A 15,753-nucleotide genomic window follows, 5' to 3' on the forward strand; every position below is an offset into this window, starting at 1 on the left:
GTTTCTTTGTGTTGCGCATTGTGGCCTGAGGCGTTCCGGATCACAGAAACTGTTACGTTGTTTGGTAGTATGCTGCGTTCCAAGGAGGTGCGAGCGGAATTCCTCCCATTGTTCAGACAGGACGCTGCATTTCATAGGATTGGCAAAGAATTCTTCACATACTACACGGGCAGAACGCTACGTGACCGCGGGATTCGATCCGAATCCTCTCATTGTTCCGATAGAACGTCGCATTCCCTGGAGTTCGATTGGAAATTCCTCCTATTGTTCTCAACGAACGCTGCGTTACTCAGGATTCGATCTTTATACCCCAACCCACCCCAAAGTTCCAACTGATCACCGCCTTCGCCCGGGACCCAGCTGAGCTCGGTCACCCAAAAGGACTCCATTCGCCCAGCGGCGATTTAAAGGGCCCCCGCATCCAGTACCCAAAGCCTCGACTTGATTCCCGGAAGTGACGGCCCCTTTGTGGATACTGGAGACTGCTGGAAGATGGCGGCTTGGTCCTGTGCTGGGCTCTGAGGTGATTGGGAGTGTGCGCTCCATTGCTCCGGTTTTTAAACAATTACAGCTAGATGTCTCTGACGGCAGAAGTCCGCCAGATAGGATTAATGATGGCTGTGGGCTCCGTCTTGTGGGTGGACTTTAACTGACTCTTTGAAAATGTATGGAATAGTGTGAAGTTCTGGGGGCTGTTGCAGGCACCGGGTCAGGGCTAGGATTTCTGCGAGCTTTTAATCAAATAGAAGCAGTAAACGTAATTTATTCCTTTACAATTAGTAAGTGTCCTTTGTAATGTAAAGCGCTAGCGCGGCTCTTGTGTTGTGATCGTTTGTGTTTATATCTTCGTGACTATCTTCGTAACGGTTTAGCTCTTCATTGGCTTTGTACAGGGGATTTTTGTTTTGTTTCTGAGGTCGGCTTTTTTAAACTGTCCAGTTTGTTTAAAAAAAACATGATTCAAGCCGAGTGGTTGTATTTATCATTGTTTTTTCCCCGCTCTCTAATAGATTCTAAAGTGATCTATTTATTTTGGTGCTATCAAGATTTTAAACTCTGCACTGAAGGTTGCTTGTTTTTTTTCAAATGTCATTGAATAACAAATATTTAAGATTAGCCCAGGTTTTTGTCTGCGCTGTGAACATTTTTCTAGCGTTCCGACTGAAATGTTCGCCAAGATTTCGACAAGTTGCTTGGAAAACCTGGAATGTTGCACCTTTTTAAAGATGTTTTGTGTAGTTGTAGCTTACTGACAAGCAGGACTACTTGTACAGCCTGTTGTCTTAGGGTCGAGTCACCTGATGGAAAGAATTCAGCAAAATGTTTAAATCGAATATAGTTTTACTGTTACAGTTGGGGTGAGTTCAATATTTTAAATGTTTTTGTATGTAAATATTGGTTTTATAGGACATATTAACTAGTTATAACTATCATAAGTATACTTTGAAATTGAATTATTTTGGAATTGGTCTGATGGGGCACAGTGGTGAGCTTTCCTGTAATGGGTTATGTAACTGGCAGGGGGATCAACCTCTGACGCTGTAAAGCATTTGGAGAACTTTTTGAGTTCCGTGCGAAGTCCTTTTTCTAATAGCTGAGAGATTTTCAGATCCTGTTTTCTTTTGCTGAGCAAAAGTTTAGTTCACCAGTACTATGGGATCTTATGACTGCTGAATAAGCATACCTGGTACTTTGTTTTAGTAATTCTTTTTGCTTGTGATTTCTGTAGGAATAATCAGGGGTGTTGTTTTTTTTAAAGTGCAAGCTTGGTTAGTCTTTCCATGTATTTTACAACTAATAATCATCCATTGTTTGTGTTGCTGCTCCCCCTCCCATTCTTCTTTGTTCTGATCCTCAAAACAACGCTTGGAGTGTCACAATGTGTTAATTCTCCCAACTCATCAGTTTTGTTATCTTGTGTTTCATGAGGTTCTGCTTTATAGTATCCTTGAAGTGTCTGCATTTGTCCTTCAGAGAACAGTTTCCTCTCCCTCCCTCAACTGAGAATTCTGTTTCATCCACAGGAACAGCAGCTATATGTCAGAGGTTTTATGAACTTGAGAAAATTTAAAATGCATTTGATATTTTTCAAGGTCAATAGTGTATTTTTTGACAGTCTACGCAGAAATTTGAAGTACTTTAAGAATCTTTTGGATTGTTGCCACTTTTCTAAAACTTGACTTTTTTGCTTTCCTCTTTAAATCTCTACCACTCAAGGTCATGCAGCAAGTAAGGATTTTTTTAAAGACTAAAACTAAAATGTTGGAAATGTGAAAAACAGGATCTGTTCATCAACAGCAGGTCTGTCAGCACCTGGAAAGGGAAGAGACTTAAAAGATTCAGTCGTACTTTTCACTTTTTTCAGATGCTGATCATGGGATGTTGCAGCACAGAAACAGGCTGTTCGGCTCATAAAGTCTGTGCTTGTGTTTTGCTCTACGTAAGACACTTAGTCTAATCCCACACTCTTGTTCATCCCATGACCATTAACATTTCTCATCCTTGAACTCTTTTGAACGTGCTTTGAACTCTGCTTCAACAATGGAGTGTAGCAGACAATTGCATGTTCCAGCCAACCTCTGTAAAAAGACTTCTTCCAACCTCTCCTTCAGTTCTTTTTGTGATCATCTCAAGTTTGAGCTCTTTTCATGCACCTTCTAAGTATTTCCAATATGTGAATAAAATGGTAGATGTGGTTCAATGAACAGCAACAACACATCTCCATGACTTTATGCTGTTGGCCATTCTTAGGTCTTTTCATATTGTGTCGCACCAATGTCAATAGCGCACATTCCCAACATGCAACGCAAAGATCAACTGACTGGAAAGGCCTGGTAAAACTGGGACTTGTCACTCATGGGCGTTGGTGAATTCCAACCAATTTTATTGTTGGGTTGCAACTAGATGCATGAGATCTGTGCATTTGGAGCACAAGTCTTGTGTTGTCTGAAAGCATTTCTGGTATTTGAGTGGTAGATGCAGGGAACATCAGAGTCTGATCCATTCTACATCTGTCAGTGTATATATTGAGCACTTATTTTTTTTGGAACTTGGGCAGTTAACGTTTTAGATTGTTCCAAAATGTTACATTGTCAAATACACTGTCACTTTATCCCTATGATTTTAAATACTGACCTTTTATTGTATGTTGTGTCTTCATCCTCTAGCTTTCATTTTTGTGAACATGTAACCTATCTTTTTTGATACCAATCGACAAAGGAGAAATATGCAGACTTCAGGAAGCCTGGCTAGAGGAGAAATCTTTTCCAAGATCTTGTCTGTTTTTCTCCCTTCGAATGATTGCATTCAACTAAACTTAATTTTAGTTGATATCAAAGATCTAGCATTTCTTGTAATATCATTGCTAACTATCACCACCTCTTGCTTTGTAGAAGTGGATTTCAAGTTAATTAGGGTATCTGACTGGGTGAAGGGGTGGTTCTGGAAAGTATATTCAGTTTGTTCCAGGTGGAGTAAATGCATTTTGTGGAGCGTGGGTCAGGTTAGTGCAGTGAGGACGGGGGGTGTGGGTAGAGGGTTGGTGACCTGCTGAAGTTGAAAAACATGCATACAAAAAATGTCATACTGTGGAAATGGATTGCATTTTGACAGTGCAGTAAATGTTTTTGTGAAGTTTGTATAAAATAAGGTTTGGGAAATCAGAGAAAATTTGCAACACAGAAGAATGCCATTTAGCCCATCGTGTCTGTGCTAGTCAACAAAAAAGCTCCTCAACCTAATTCCACCTTCTTGCGCTAGGTCCATAACCCTGCAGGTCATGGTTCTTATGTAGACATCCAAGTACTTTTTAAATGCGGTAAGAGTTTCTGTCTCTATCACTTTTTTTCAGACAGTGGGTTCAGGTCCCTACCACCCACTGTGAAAAATGAAAAAATATTTCCTCATCTCCCCTCTAGTTCTTCGACCAATTACTTTAAATATATGCTCCCTGGTTTTTGACTACTCCTCAGGTAAATAGGTTGTCCCTATTGACTCTATCTCAGCCCCTCATAATTTCATACACCTCAATTAAGTCACCCCTGGCCTTCTCTGTTCCAAGGTAAACCGCCTATCCTATCTTTCCTCATAACTAACATTTTCCAGTCCTGTCAACATCCTCATAAATTCCCTCTGCATCCTCACCATTACAATCACATCTTTCTGTAATGCGGTGACCAGAACTCTATGCAGTACTCAGACTATGGTTTAACCTGTATGCCTTCTTAACCACCTTATGGACCTGTCCAGCTACTTTTAAGGATCTGTGGACAGACACGTAACTTGACTAACCTTCAGTTCTGTAGTCTGTTGCCTGATATGAATTTCTTAAGACAGTGGGTAAAGTAGGAATGGGCAAAACAAATTGCGTGTTATAAAGACTTTTTAAATGTTTTTCTGTATTCCATATTTGCTATTCTATGTATCTTGCATAATCCAAATGAATTGTGAAATTGGGAGTATGAAACTCTTGGCAATTTGGACCAGAGTTTACACACCCGCATGCATTCTTAGGATCAAATCTCCGTGAAGGGTATAGAATTAAATCTAGTTCAAGATGAGTTGTAATATACTGTCGGTGCCATGACTGGAGAAAATTCTCTTATTCATGGTTTCTGCCTTTCAAAACAGCATGCAGGATTTGAAATTGCAATTTGTACAAGGTACAACATTTATTTTTTTTTTAGAAAAAGGATTGTTTAGCGACACAATTCATTCTGCTCAGCTGCGCTAACATTTCTAGTTTCCCAATATTTCTTTGAGATTTTAAATTAATTACTTATTTACATTTCAAGGAAGAATACATCTTGTAACTTTTGAAACAGAAACCCATGATTGTTAATTGATCTGGCACCTCAATTAGCAGGAAGTTTTACTTTATAGACCTGCAGTGACAAAGTTCAAATTTCAATTTTCTGACTATCCCTGTCAGAAGATATACAGAGCAATGTTAACATTGGCACTCAATTACTGCTGTGGAAAGCTGAAGTGGCTTCAGAAGAGAATTCCAGAAAGCAGGGGTATAGTTCCTGAAACTCTGAACCACCATATTGGAGAGGAGAGAGTAGGATACAAGCTATACTGCAGAGTCAAAGGGACTGAGGTGAGACCGAATATGAGTAGTTGGTGAAGGTTTCTTGTAGGTGGGGAGGGGATTTGCAAAAGAGCAAAATCTTTTGAATCCACTTATTTTGGCACAAGAAACCAGTAAACATGAGAGTGTAGAATCAGCCTTCCAAGTTAACCAACAATGATGTGCTGTAAGAATAATTGTCTCAAGTTAAAGAACTATGCAATTTTCAGCTTGCTTGCTTGCATTGGCCTACATTAAACCAGCCTGAATTATGCGAATTTAAAGTTTTGTTAGCAGCCTGAGTAAACTACAGCATTTGTTGAAAACTGTTGAATTCTTGACTTGGGTATTTTGAGACCTATTAGGAAGTGCAATTCGTGCATTGTTACTATTTAAAACTGAGAGCATCAAAGACCGCATGATTGCCACAGCTATTATAATTTGTTATGACGTATGTCCAGTAAAATGACCTGACTATCAGTGGTACAGCCTTAGTTGGGCTCAAATAAACAATATCTCTGTTTGGTATTTAACACATCTTTCAGTTCCGCATTTGGATTTTGGAGCGCTCAAGTTTGTAAAGCAGTATACCAGATACCATATATATTTTTTATATCTGTGTGCACTAATAGGTTCACAATCTTTCATCCAGAGGTAATTGCATAAACAGTCAAAAGTTGAATCTTCCTCCACAGTTAGCTACTCCTGTCTCCCTCTGTGTTATACGTCTCTGTGATATTGGATGTGACATCAACTTTATGCATTCTGTGATTTTTTTCAGTTGTCCTGCATTCCTGATCATGTTTCAACTTCTGTTTTTAACTCTTACTATGCTAACTAAACCTCTGCCTGAACTGCACTAAATTTCAGTTCTTTTAATTTCTCCAAGTAAACTGCAAACCATTCCTCTGGCTATATCTTTTTTTTAAAAATAAACTGAGTTGTTAAATGACCTTTTCTTGTATTCTTTTAAAATTACCTTTAGGTGATTTGACATGTTTATCATTTCCTTAAACTTGGAAATCCTATTGCACTACTAGAAAACCATAAACTATCTGTTGCAAAATAGATGAATGCCGTTATTCAGGATCAGGGTTTGACCCTTACTGACTAGGTCATTTTTAAGCTGTTTTTACAAGTTGGGCCTCCTTATTTATTGTCAACTGTTCTAAACTAGATGAGAGGAAAGTGTTTGCTTCAGCCTCTTACCAAAAATGATTTCTTGGGAATTGTAGCAATTTAGGTGTTTACATTAGGAAACAAAGGTTGAATGGTCAGGTAAGTTTTTATTCTTTGACCCTAGGCCAACCTAGCTTTTGTGTATTGGTACTTCTAAATGCAGGAACAGAGTTGTGTTTCATCTCTTAAGTGCTTTATTTACAAAGTTAATAGTGGTGTTTTAATCCTATTTTGCCCTGTCCATTAAGTTTCACTCCTAATTCTTGTGGTTCTTCCAGTATGTTTTAAGACTTTTGATAAAGCTTTTGGTTAAAATAGATGAATAATATTATGTTTCTCCTGTTCCAGTGCTGTGTGAAAGTAAGGTAGTGAGTTTTTTTTAAATTGTTGCTACTGGAGTGCATTTGGCATTGTGGAATTCCTTCTGTGTCTAGTTGGTGGTCTTGTACTTAAAATGGTATAGGCTAGTGTCTAATCAATTAGTTTCAGTTTAGAGATACAGCACTGAAACGGGCCCTTCGGCCCACCGAGTCTGTGCCGACCATCAACCACCCCTTTATACTAATCCCATATTCCTACCACATCCCCACCTGTCCCTATATTTCCCTACCACCTACCTATACTAGGGGCAATTTATAATGGCCAATTCACCTATCAACCTGCAAATCTTTGGCATGTGGGAGGAAACCGGAGCACCCAGAGGAAACCCACGCAGACACAGGGAGAACTTGCAAACTCCACACAGACAGTACCCAGAATCGAACCCGGGTCGCTGAGGCTGCGGTGCTAACCACTGCGCCGCCCCAGTGACAGTAATTGGGTTATGGGGTGGGGTGACATTAGTTTGGGCAAGATTTGGCTTGCTTGTTTTGGTCTCATTTGGTTTCCACTGGTCAGTGAGACATTAATGCAAGGGTACAAATTTTAAGGTAATTATGAAGAATTAAAGGGGACATGAGAAGGGGATTGTCTGACTGGAGCAGAGTCCATAAATTATTTTTGTGTTTACAGTCTGTTCCTATTTTAATTTATTTTGCCAAGCAGAAAAACCCAGCTCGTATGCTGAAGTAGCTTAACTTGAATTACTAAACCTTTTTTTTAAAGCGAGACAAAACCTCAAATTGGTAGGAGTGGACTGTGGTTGTTTAAGAAGAGTATAGTGTTTGTGTCATATTGTCAAACCACCAAGCGTCTTAAATATGCTATTTGAACATGATGCAACAGTACTGTCTCTTGAAACCATCCCCAGATATGAACTTGGGGAATGATTTCCAGCTTCCAAGACGCTCACATGAAGTGTCAGCTATATTTGTCAGTTGTAAGGAAACACTGTGCAGCATCCCAGGACTGATTTCATACTCTGCTTCTGATGTCTGGTTTGTTTTCTTTCTTTCTGTGATGATTAGAGGGAACAATCACAGGGCAGGATGATGTCAGTGTTTCTCTTTATTTACCAATATTGCCCACATTGAGAACAATGCCGCACTTATTTCCCACTGGATACCCTGAGAAGGTGAGGATGTTTTCCTTGGGCTGCAGTTCTTGCACTCCCACAACAGTGGACAGAGAAATCTAGGACTTTGACCCAGTGACAAATGTAGGAATGGTGCTAAAAGGCCAAGGATGTGTGAATTGGAGGTGATAGTGTTCCCATGTTATGTAGAATCTGCAGAACAATTCACCCCAACTGGTTCATGCTGGTATTTACACTCCACATGAATCTCCTATCTAGTTCCCGTATGTCTCTATTCCCTTCTCCCTCATGTACTTATCTAGCTTCCTCTTAAATGCAAAAGTGCTATTTGCTTCAACCACTCTGTGTGGTCACTCACTCTGAAGTTAGTGCTTCATTTGTCCTTCTTGGTTGTAAAGGTATGTTGTAGGTACCAAAAATGACTAGTGCTTTGCAAGGTATTACAGACACTGTGACTGGTGTGGGCCTTCTGCAGTGGGTTTCACAAACTAGAGTGAACTCAGTGGTAAGTTTATAATGTTAAATCCTTCTTCAATTTTATCCTATGTAGCTTGCTCAAGTGCTCCAGGCTTGGCAGAGGGTGGGGAAGTGGGGACAGGTGGGGAAATGGCAACGGGCTGCAGTTGCATCCTATGCTCCAAATTGTGCTTCCGCAGCACTCTGGTGTTTTCACTAGGCACATTTTAGCAGTGTATTACAGAAGGAAAATCATGCTTGAGCCAATGCGTTTTAGTATTTGTGGATATTTTTCCCCCACTTATTTCCCACCACTACTGTTCTAGAGCTGAAAGTAATTGCTTAAACCAGGGTCCATGTTTAGCGGTACAAGATCTTGAACTCAATTGGCTGTTTTCATAGTTTAGAGGAATTTTATTAAAAATTGCAGTCACATCCCTACCCAGCCATTAAACTTAAATCCTTGTGATAACACTGAAACATTTGGTAGTGTGTGGTATAGGCTTTCCATAGAAGTACAGTTTTTTTTTTTAAAAAAAAAAGCTTGGCTCAGAGGTTAAATGGGGATCCACTTTTCAGCACAAGTAAGCAAGTTCAGACCTGTGGATGTGAGTCAGTAAAATGGATGTAGTCCTTACTAACATCTTGAGAGCAAAGACTTCGTGTTGGACCCTGAAATATTAATTTCGGCACGAGTCAAATAAGCAATAAGTTACCTGATTGCTTTGTTTTTCATTTGGAGAATGCTGAGACTTTTTCTGCACAATGCAGCCTTGTATTTACTTCTCACCAACTAACAATTCAGTGAACAACAATTGAGGGTTTTGCTGCTGGAGAGCAACAAGGAGCTAGCTAGATTGTGACAGTGTAATTTAGATGACGCCAAAAATGAAAGCTCACAGTATTTTCTTGATCCTGATAAACAACAGCCTATAGTGTGAAACAAAAACAAGAAATGCTGGAATCACTCAGCAGGTCTGGCAGCATCTGTGGGAAGAGAAGCAGAGTTAATGTTTCGGGTCAGTGACCCTGACCTGAAACGTTAACTCTGCTTCTCTTCCCACAGATGCTGCCAGACCTGCTGAGTGATTCCAGCATTTCTTGTTTTTATTTCAGATTTCCAGCATCCACAGTATTTTGCTTTTATTTTAGCCTATAGTGTGATCCGGTCAGCAGGTACTTTTTTGTTTGCTCACCTGTTTACAATTGGCTACTAAACCTGGGTGTTAGAATTTGGGTCTACTGCAGGTATCCACTGTCTTTTTTTTTAAAAAAGCTGACTCACTCGCTCGCTCTCCCTTTTTTATCTTGGCAGGGTAGGGAGTGTAGATATGAAACTTTTGGTCTGAATTGGTCTCTGCCACTGTTCAGAATCTGTGTGAAACAACTGCCCATCCTGTAGACCAATCATCATTTTTTTTCAACTTGTAGTTGATCAGTTCAAATTAAATAGTCTGGGTAAACCACTTGCTCTTCAGTTAAACCTCTGCCAAAACTTGCATTAAAATCAAATATTTACAAAGATATTTCATGGAAAATGCCTAACATATTCTGAACTGTGACAAGAGTAAGTACCCCTTATTCTTCCCCATCTTACTGTTAATGCAGCATTGTGCAAGTTTTAATTACATGGCTGAATTGAGCTGTTTCATCGCAACTGTACAAGTTAGAAGCTAATGGCAGAATAAGTAGGTTTATCTGTGGATGTAGCAAACTAAGGTAGAACTGAGACTCACATTATTTCAAAGACTTTACCAAAAATTAATCTGCTTTTCTCTCTTCAGATGCTGATGACTACTTTGCATTTTCAACAGTTTCCATTTATTTTTCAGATTTCCAGCAGTGCAATTTTGTCTTTTATCTCCTCCTATCTATTATCTTCATTATATAATGTGTTTTACTATTTCCTGTGAAATCTAACCTGTGCTGGATATAGATGTGTAAGCTGGGCACCAAAGAGCCACTGAGATTTGAAGTGTCAACAGAATTGTTTATTGTTTCGACTACAAGGTTAAATAACTTGGACTTAGATTGGATGTTTAGTTGGGCAGCTAGCCTTCAACACACTTGCTGTTAGGTTATTGTAATGCATGTAATTCCATGTTGTGTCAAATAGTGATTTATGGAAGGTTTTTAACTTGTTATTCATTCCTGGGATATGAGTGTCACTGACACTGCCAATATTATCTCTCCATCCATAACTGCCCTTGAGGAGGTGTTGGCGAGCTGCCGCCTTGAACCATTGCAGTCTTTGTGGTGTAGGTGCACCCACATCGCTGTTAGGGAGGGAGTTTCATGTTTTTGACCCAGCAACAGTGAAGGAATGGCGATTATAATTGAGTCAGGATGGTGTGAGGCTTGGAGGGGAACTTGCAGGTGGTGGTGGTCCCATGTGTCAGCTGCCCTTCACCTTTTCAGGTGTGGACGTCAGGAGTTTGGAAGGTGCTGTCGAAGGAGCCTTGGTGAGTTGCTGCAGAGCATCTTGTATTGTAGATGGTACAGACTGTTGTCACTGTGCACTGGTGGTGGAGGGACTGAATGTTTAAAGTGGCGGATGGGGTGCTGCTCAAGTTGGCTGCTTTGTCCTGGATGGTGTTGAATTTCTTGAGTGTTGGAGTTGCATTCGTGACTGATCCAGTTTAGTTTCTGGTCAATAGAAACCACTGCAATGTTGATGGGGAATTCAGTCTTAGTAATGCCATGCAATCTGGACGATGGTTGGATTCTCTCTTGTTGGAGATGTTCACTGCCTGGCACTTATGTGGCACGAATGTTACTTGCCACTTTTCAGCCCAAGCTGACATGTTGTCCACGTCTTGCTACATTGGACACTGCTTCAGTATCTGAAGAATTGGGAATGGTACTGAATACTGTGCAATCATCAGTGAACATCCCCACTTCTGACCTTGTGTTGGAGGGAAGGTCATTGATGAAGCAACTAAAGATGCTTGAGCCTAGGACACTATCTTGAGGAACTCCTGCAATGATGGCCGGAGGCTAAGATGATTGGCCTCCAGCAACCACAACTGTCTTCCTTTTTGTACTAAGTATGACTCCAACCAGTGGATGCCACACTCTGTCAAATGCTGCCTTTAATGTCAAGGTCAGTCACACACATCACCTCTGGAATTTATGTCTTTCTCTTGTACATGTAAGGACCAAGGCTGTAATGAGGTCTGGAGCCAAGCAGATCTTGCAGAACCCAGACTGAGCATCTCTGAGCAGGTTGTTACTCTAAGTGCTGCTTGATAGCACTATCATGACACCTTCTGTCACTTTGCTGATCAAGAGTAGATTGATGAGGTGGTAATTGACTGGATTGGATTTGTCTTACTTTTTGTGGACAGGACATTCCTGAGCGATTTTCCACAATGTCTGGTAGATGCCAGTGTTGTAGGTTTACTAGAACAACTTGGCTAGTTCTGGAGCACAAGTCTTCAGTACTATAGCTAGGATGCAGTCAGGGCCCATAGCTTTTGCTGTATTCAATGCCTTCAGCCATTTCTTGACATCACGTGGAGTGAATTGAATTGGCTGAAGCCTAGCATCTTTGGTGGAGACCTCTGGAGGAGGCAGAGATGGATCGTCCATTCGGCCCTTCTGACTGAAGATGGTTGCAGATACTTCAGCCTCACCTTTTGCACTGACTTTCTGGGCTCTACCATCATCAAGGATGGGGATGTTTGTGGAGCCTCGTCCTCCGGTTAATTGTTTAATTTCACACCACCTTTCATCATGAAGATGACGAATAGAAAATGGAACCAAACAAGACAATTACTGCCTAGGTCTTTTCATACTACTATGCCAAAGCTGTCTCGAACGCACATGATTTTGAGTTACAGTCTGTCTCCTGTATGAAACATTAGAGTTGGAGTGTTCCACCTGCAGTGCTGCTACCATCTGGTTGTCAAAACCTAGGCGGCATCATCTATTTGCACTTGTGAACTTGCTTACTGATTTGTCCTATTTGAATTCTGTAGTTCCAGAGCCATGAAAAGTACTGTTTTTAGCAGTTACCTCATTGGTAGATACATTTTTTAGAAATCAAACCACATCTTTAATTTGCACATCTCTGAAGTTGCTGATGTGATGAAAATGTGAATTTGTCTTGGGTAAACTTTTATCTTTAATGTGTTACTTGCCTGGGCAATTGAGAGCTGAAATTTACAGTGGTGGGTGTGGAAATTTTATGTTGCATTGTTTGTGTAGGCAATCCCTGTTGCTTATTGGCAAGGTTTGTATTGCAGAACTGAAGTTATCAAAAGGCTGAGTATAGGGAAGTGAATAGATGGAAGTTTTGAGAGTGAGAAATACCACAATCTTTGAACACTGATGCTTCAAGGGAAAAGTTATTGATGTGGCTTGTTGATAAAACTGGTACCTCATGCCTTTCATCTCAATTTTGTCCCAGAATATGAGGAAGTGCTTGTGACAAAACATGTTTGTGGTTCCTGGTTCTCTCCTGCCCCCTCTCATTTTCTATTTATCATTTTTTTTCCCCTCCTATTGTCGCATTTAGTTCACATCCAAACCTTCAGTTTTAATGAGGGGAACAGTCACGGACAAATTGGTTCTAGATTCCTTGAAACCCATTTAATGATTTTAGCTTGATGCGTAAACAGGAAACGTATAATGAGGAATGATCTCATTTGGGGAACTGGGCTGCAGTCATTAATGAGATGGACCTTTTTGAGGGTACTGAATTAACCTCATTCACTGCGGGTGCTAATTGAGCTGCTTCACCCTGTTGGGCTCAGTAACTCCCATCAGATAATTCCCCTGTTCCAAGCTGTTACTATATTTTTCAACTCTTGTTATCCTGCTAACTATAAAGGGACATTCATAATGCAGTTCAAAGAAAAAGCATGTGCAGAAACTTGACATGCTTAAGATAATGAACAGATGGTACCATGGTGATATTGGAGGTTGCAGATGTTACTTGTTGGTATTCTCGTTGCCTGGATGCACCAGAGGATGAAAACCTTCTTTGGATCCCAGTTTTATATTTGCAGCTTACTGTTGTAAAAGTACCCACACTGAGGGCTTTGTTAAACTTCAGCACACTAGAATAGAGCCTCTTTTCACTCTTGCAGCAGCGACTTGAGAATTTTATTTCGCCTTGCATCTTATCAAGTAGTTCAGTACCAGTTCCTGATGCTGGTTTCACAGATGGGGTTAGTGATGGCTAGTGCACATGGCAGCACCTGCAGAATTGTGAACTGTGCCTTGTGTGTTGTAAAATTAGTTATACATAGCAACCTACTACACTTGGAAAAGCTCTGTAGTAACTTCAAAAAGACTAACAGTGCAGAATGAGGGTTGGGAACTGAAAGCCCGCAAAAAAAGCGCTTTGACGACGATCACAAGCTTCCAAGGTATCTGAATAAGTTTAATTCCTCTAAAATCATTAAAAGCCCAATGTAATAATGAGTTGTTTTTCTGTGAAAACTGAAACCTATTAACTTCAAGTCAAAAGAAAATTCAATTGCTGGAAATTTGACACAAGTAGGAAATGTTGGGGGGCACTCAAGAAATCAGTCAACTGTGGAGAGCATAGGTTCTTCAGTGCAGTAGATGGCTCTGTACCTGAAATGTAAACTTAACTGTACGTTCCACAGATGCTGACTAATCTGTGTTTCCAGTATTTTCTATTTTGTCCCAATTGCCTCATGTATGATACAAGAAGTAATCACAATGACAGGACAGTGGCACATGTACTTTTCATAAATAAGGCTGCAACTATACTCAACATTCTCAGTGGTATTAAAAGGGCTGGTGGAAACTTAAGTACACACTACAGTTTAAGCCTCTCTATGATTTTTTTACAAATTAATCCAAGTATTCTGTTCAATCTTAGTATTACTAACTCAGTAATGCACATATAATGTACAGGCAAGTCAAACATTTTTTTTTACTTGAACACTAATGCTGTTGCCATTCTTGGTATGTTGGATGAAACATTCATTTTGGTGCAATACTTGTCTGTAGTTGTAATACGACTTCTGCTTCTCAAATGTGTAGCAGGATGGTGATTGAGCTGACCAGTAGGGGTGGGTGTTGCAGGCAGAAAAACACTTTCCAACCTCCGCATCCTATTCAACCCAACCTCTGTCTACAAAACACTATCCTCCCCAATTCAAAGACGTCTACTTCTGCCCACAATCTCAACTGTCACCTACCTCCGCCTGTCTGCTGCTCAAACCATTATGCATGCCTTAGCCACCTCCATACTTAACTGTTCTAATGCTGCCGTGCCTCATCATGCCATCCTGTAGTTTCCGTAAAATGTCAGGTTACCCAAAACCTGGCCTGTATCCTGCCTTGCTCACCCCTCACTTTGTTGTAAATGATTTAAATTGGCTGTCAGACCTCAATGCTTCAAATTTGAAACTCTAATTGTTCGAATCTCTTTATGGCCTCACTTTTTTTTTTTCTCTTTTCTTTGTAACCTGTTTCACCCAGATCCATCAACACTCCAGTTCCTCTGTCGTCTTGCCCTTTTTTGTACATTTTCCCCTCCCTTTTACTTGAGCGTTTTCTCCTGTGTCTTCAGTCACTGCAGCTCAGACTTTGAATTCCTTCCCTAAAACCTCTCCTTGTAAAACCTTGTTAAAATTCATCTCTTCTACCAAGCTCTTGTTTGCTAATCCTAATATCTGCTTGTTTTGACTCGGCATCTATTGGATCATAAAGTGCTGTGGGTTTTTTTCTATGTTTAAAATGTGCTGTATAAATTTGATTTTCTCCCCACCACCCCACAACAAAGAATGAACTTGAACCCATAGGGATTTGTTTTAACGTTTCAGCCAACAGACACCCCTCAGCACTGAACTAAAGTAGCATCCTTGGTTCTGTGCCTGTGAAGTGGGGCTTGAACCCACAACCTTCTGACTCTGACACAAGCAAGTAGCCACTGAGTAAAGGCTGATGCCTTTCATAGATGCATGTGGCAGATCTCGAGAGAGAATTTCATGGATTCTCATTAGAATTCAGTGCAGTACAAGTTCTAAAAGAGGAGATTTTTGTGGGCGATTTTGAAGTCCTAAAGATCTAACATATTTTAGTAATTCTGCAAGTTGTGCAACAGGCTGACTGTCCAACTGTGAGCGATTATATGGCTGAGCTGATGACAGAAAATAGATGCTTTTCTTGTATATTTGAATTGTTTGACTTTTTGCAACTATTGGTCTAAATCTTGTTTTCTTGCATTTAACAAGTACCTATGGTCTTCTATCCTGGATTTTCACATGGTGCAGGAGTGCCAGCCAAGATTGGTTTCTCTCCTTGTTCGACTAGTGCCATGGGACTTTTTAAATCCATCTGAAAAGAGCAGGGAGTTTTCTTGGTACTCTATATCCAACATTTTCCCACCCCCACCTGTCCAAACAACATAAGACACACTTAATGGGTATCCATCTCATTGTGTTGCTGCAGCAGAATTGTTATTACTTCTACCTTTTAACAGTCATTGTGCTCCAATGGTAATTCATTGCTTGAAAATAATTTCTCCAATTCTGCTGTGGTTGTAGGATTTGGGTTTGCACTGAAATTGAAGACTGATTTAAGGTAATAA

General features: G+C 40.3%; 1 protein-coding gene across 3 annotated transcripts in view; it reads left to right on the plus strand.

The window, feature by feature from the left end:
* Window positions 1-15,753, plus strand: part of pik3c2a (phosphatidylinositol-4-phosphate 3-kinase, catalytic subunit type 2 alpha) — a 176,472-nt gene that overhangs the window by 4,907 nt on the left and 155,812 nt on the right. Inside the window, exon 1 of one of the 3 annotated variants that reach the window (XM_068046268.1) lies at window positions 64-523. The exons of 1 other annotated variant lie outside the window; for it this stretch is intronic. The gene's annotated coding sequence lies outside the window, so the exon portion shown is untranslated. Of the gene's footprint in view, window positions 1-63; window positions 524-1,340; window positions 1,359-15,753 lie in introns of those variants that run through there. One more of the 3 variants, XM_068046270.1, reaches the window with a different exon arrangement.

The sequence above is a fragment of the Heterodontus francisci genome, chromosome 14, assembly GCF_036365525.1.
Source record: "Heterodontus francisci isolate sHetFra1 chromosome 14, sHetFra1.hap1, whole genome shotgun sequence".
Lineage (NCBI taxonomy): Eukaryota > Metazoa > Chordata > Chondrichthyes > Heterodontiformes > Heterodontidae > Heterodontus > Heterodontus francisci.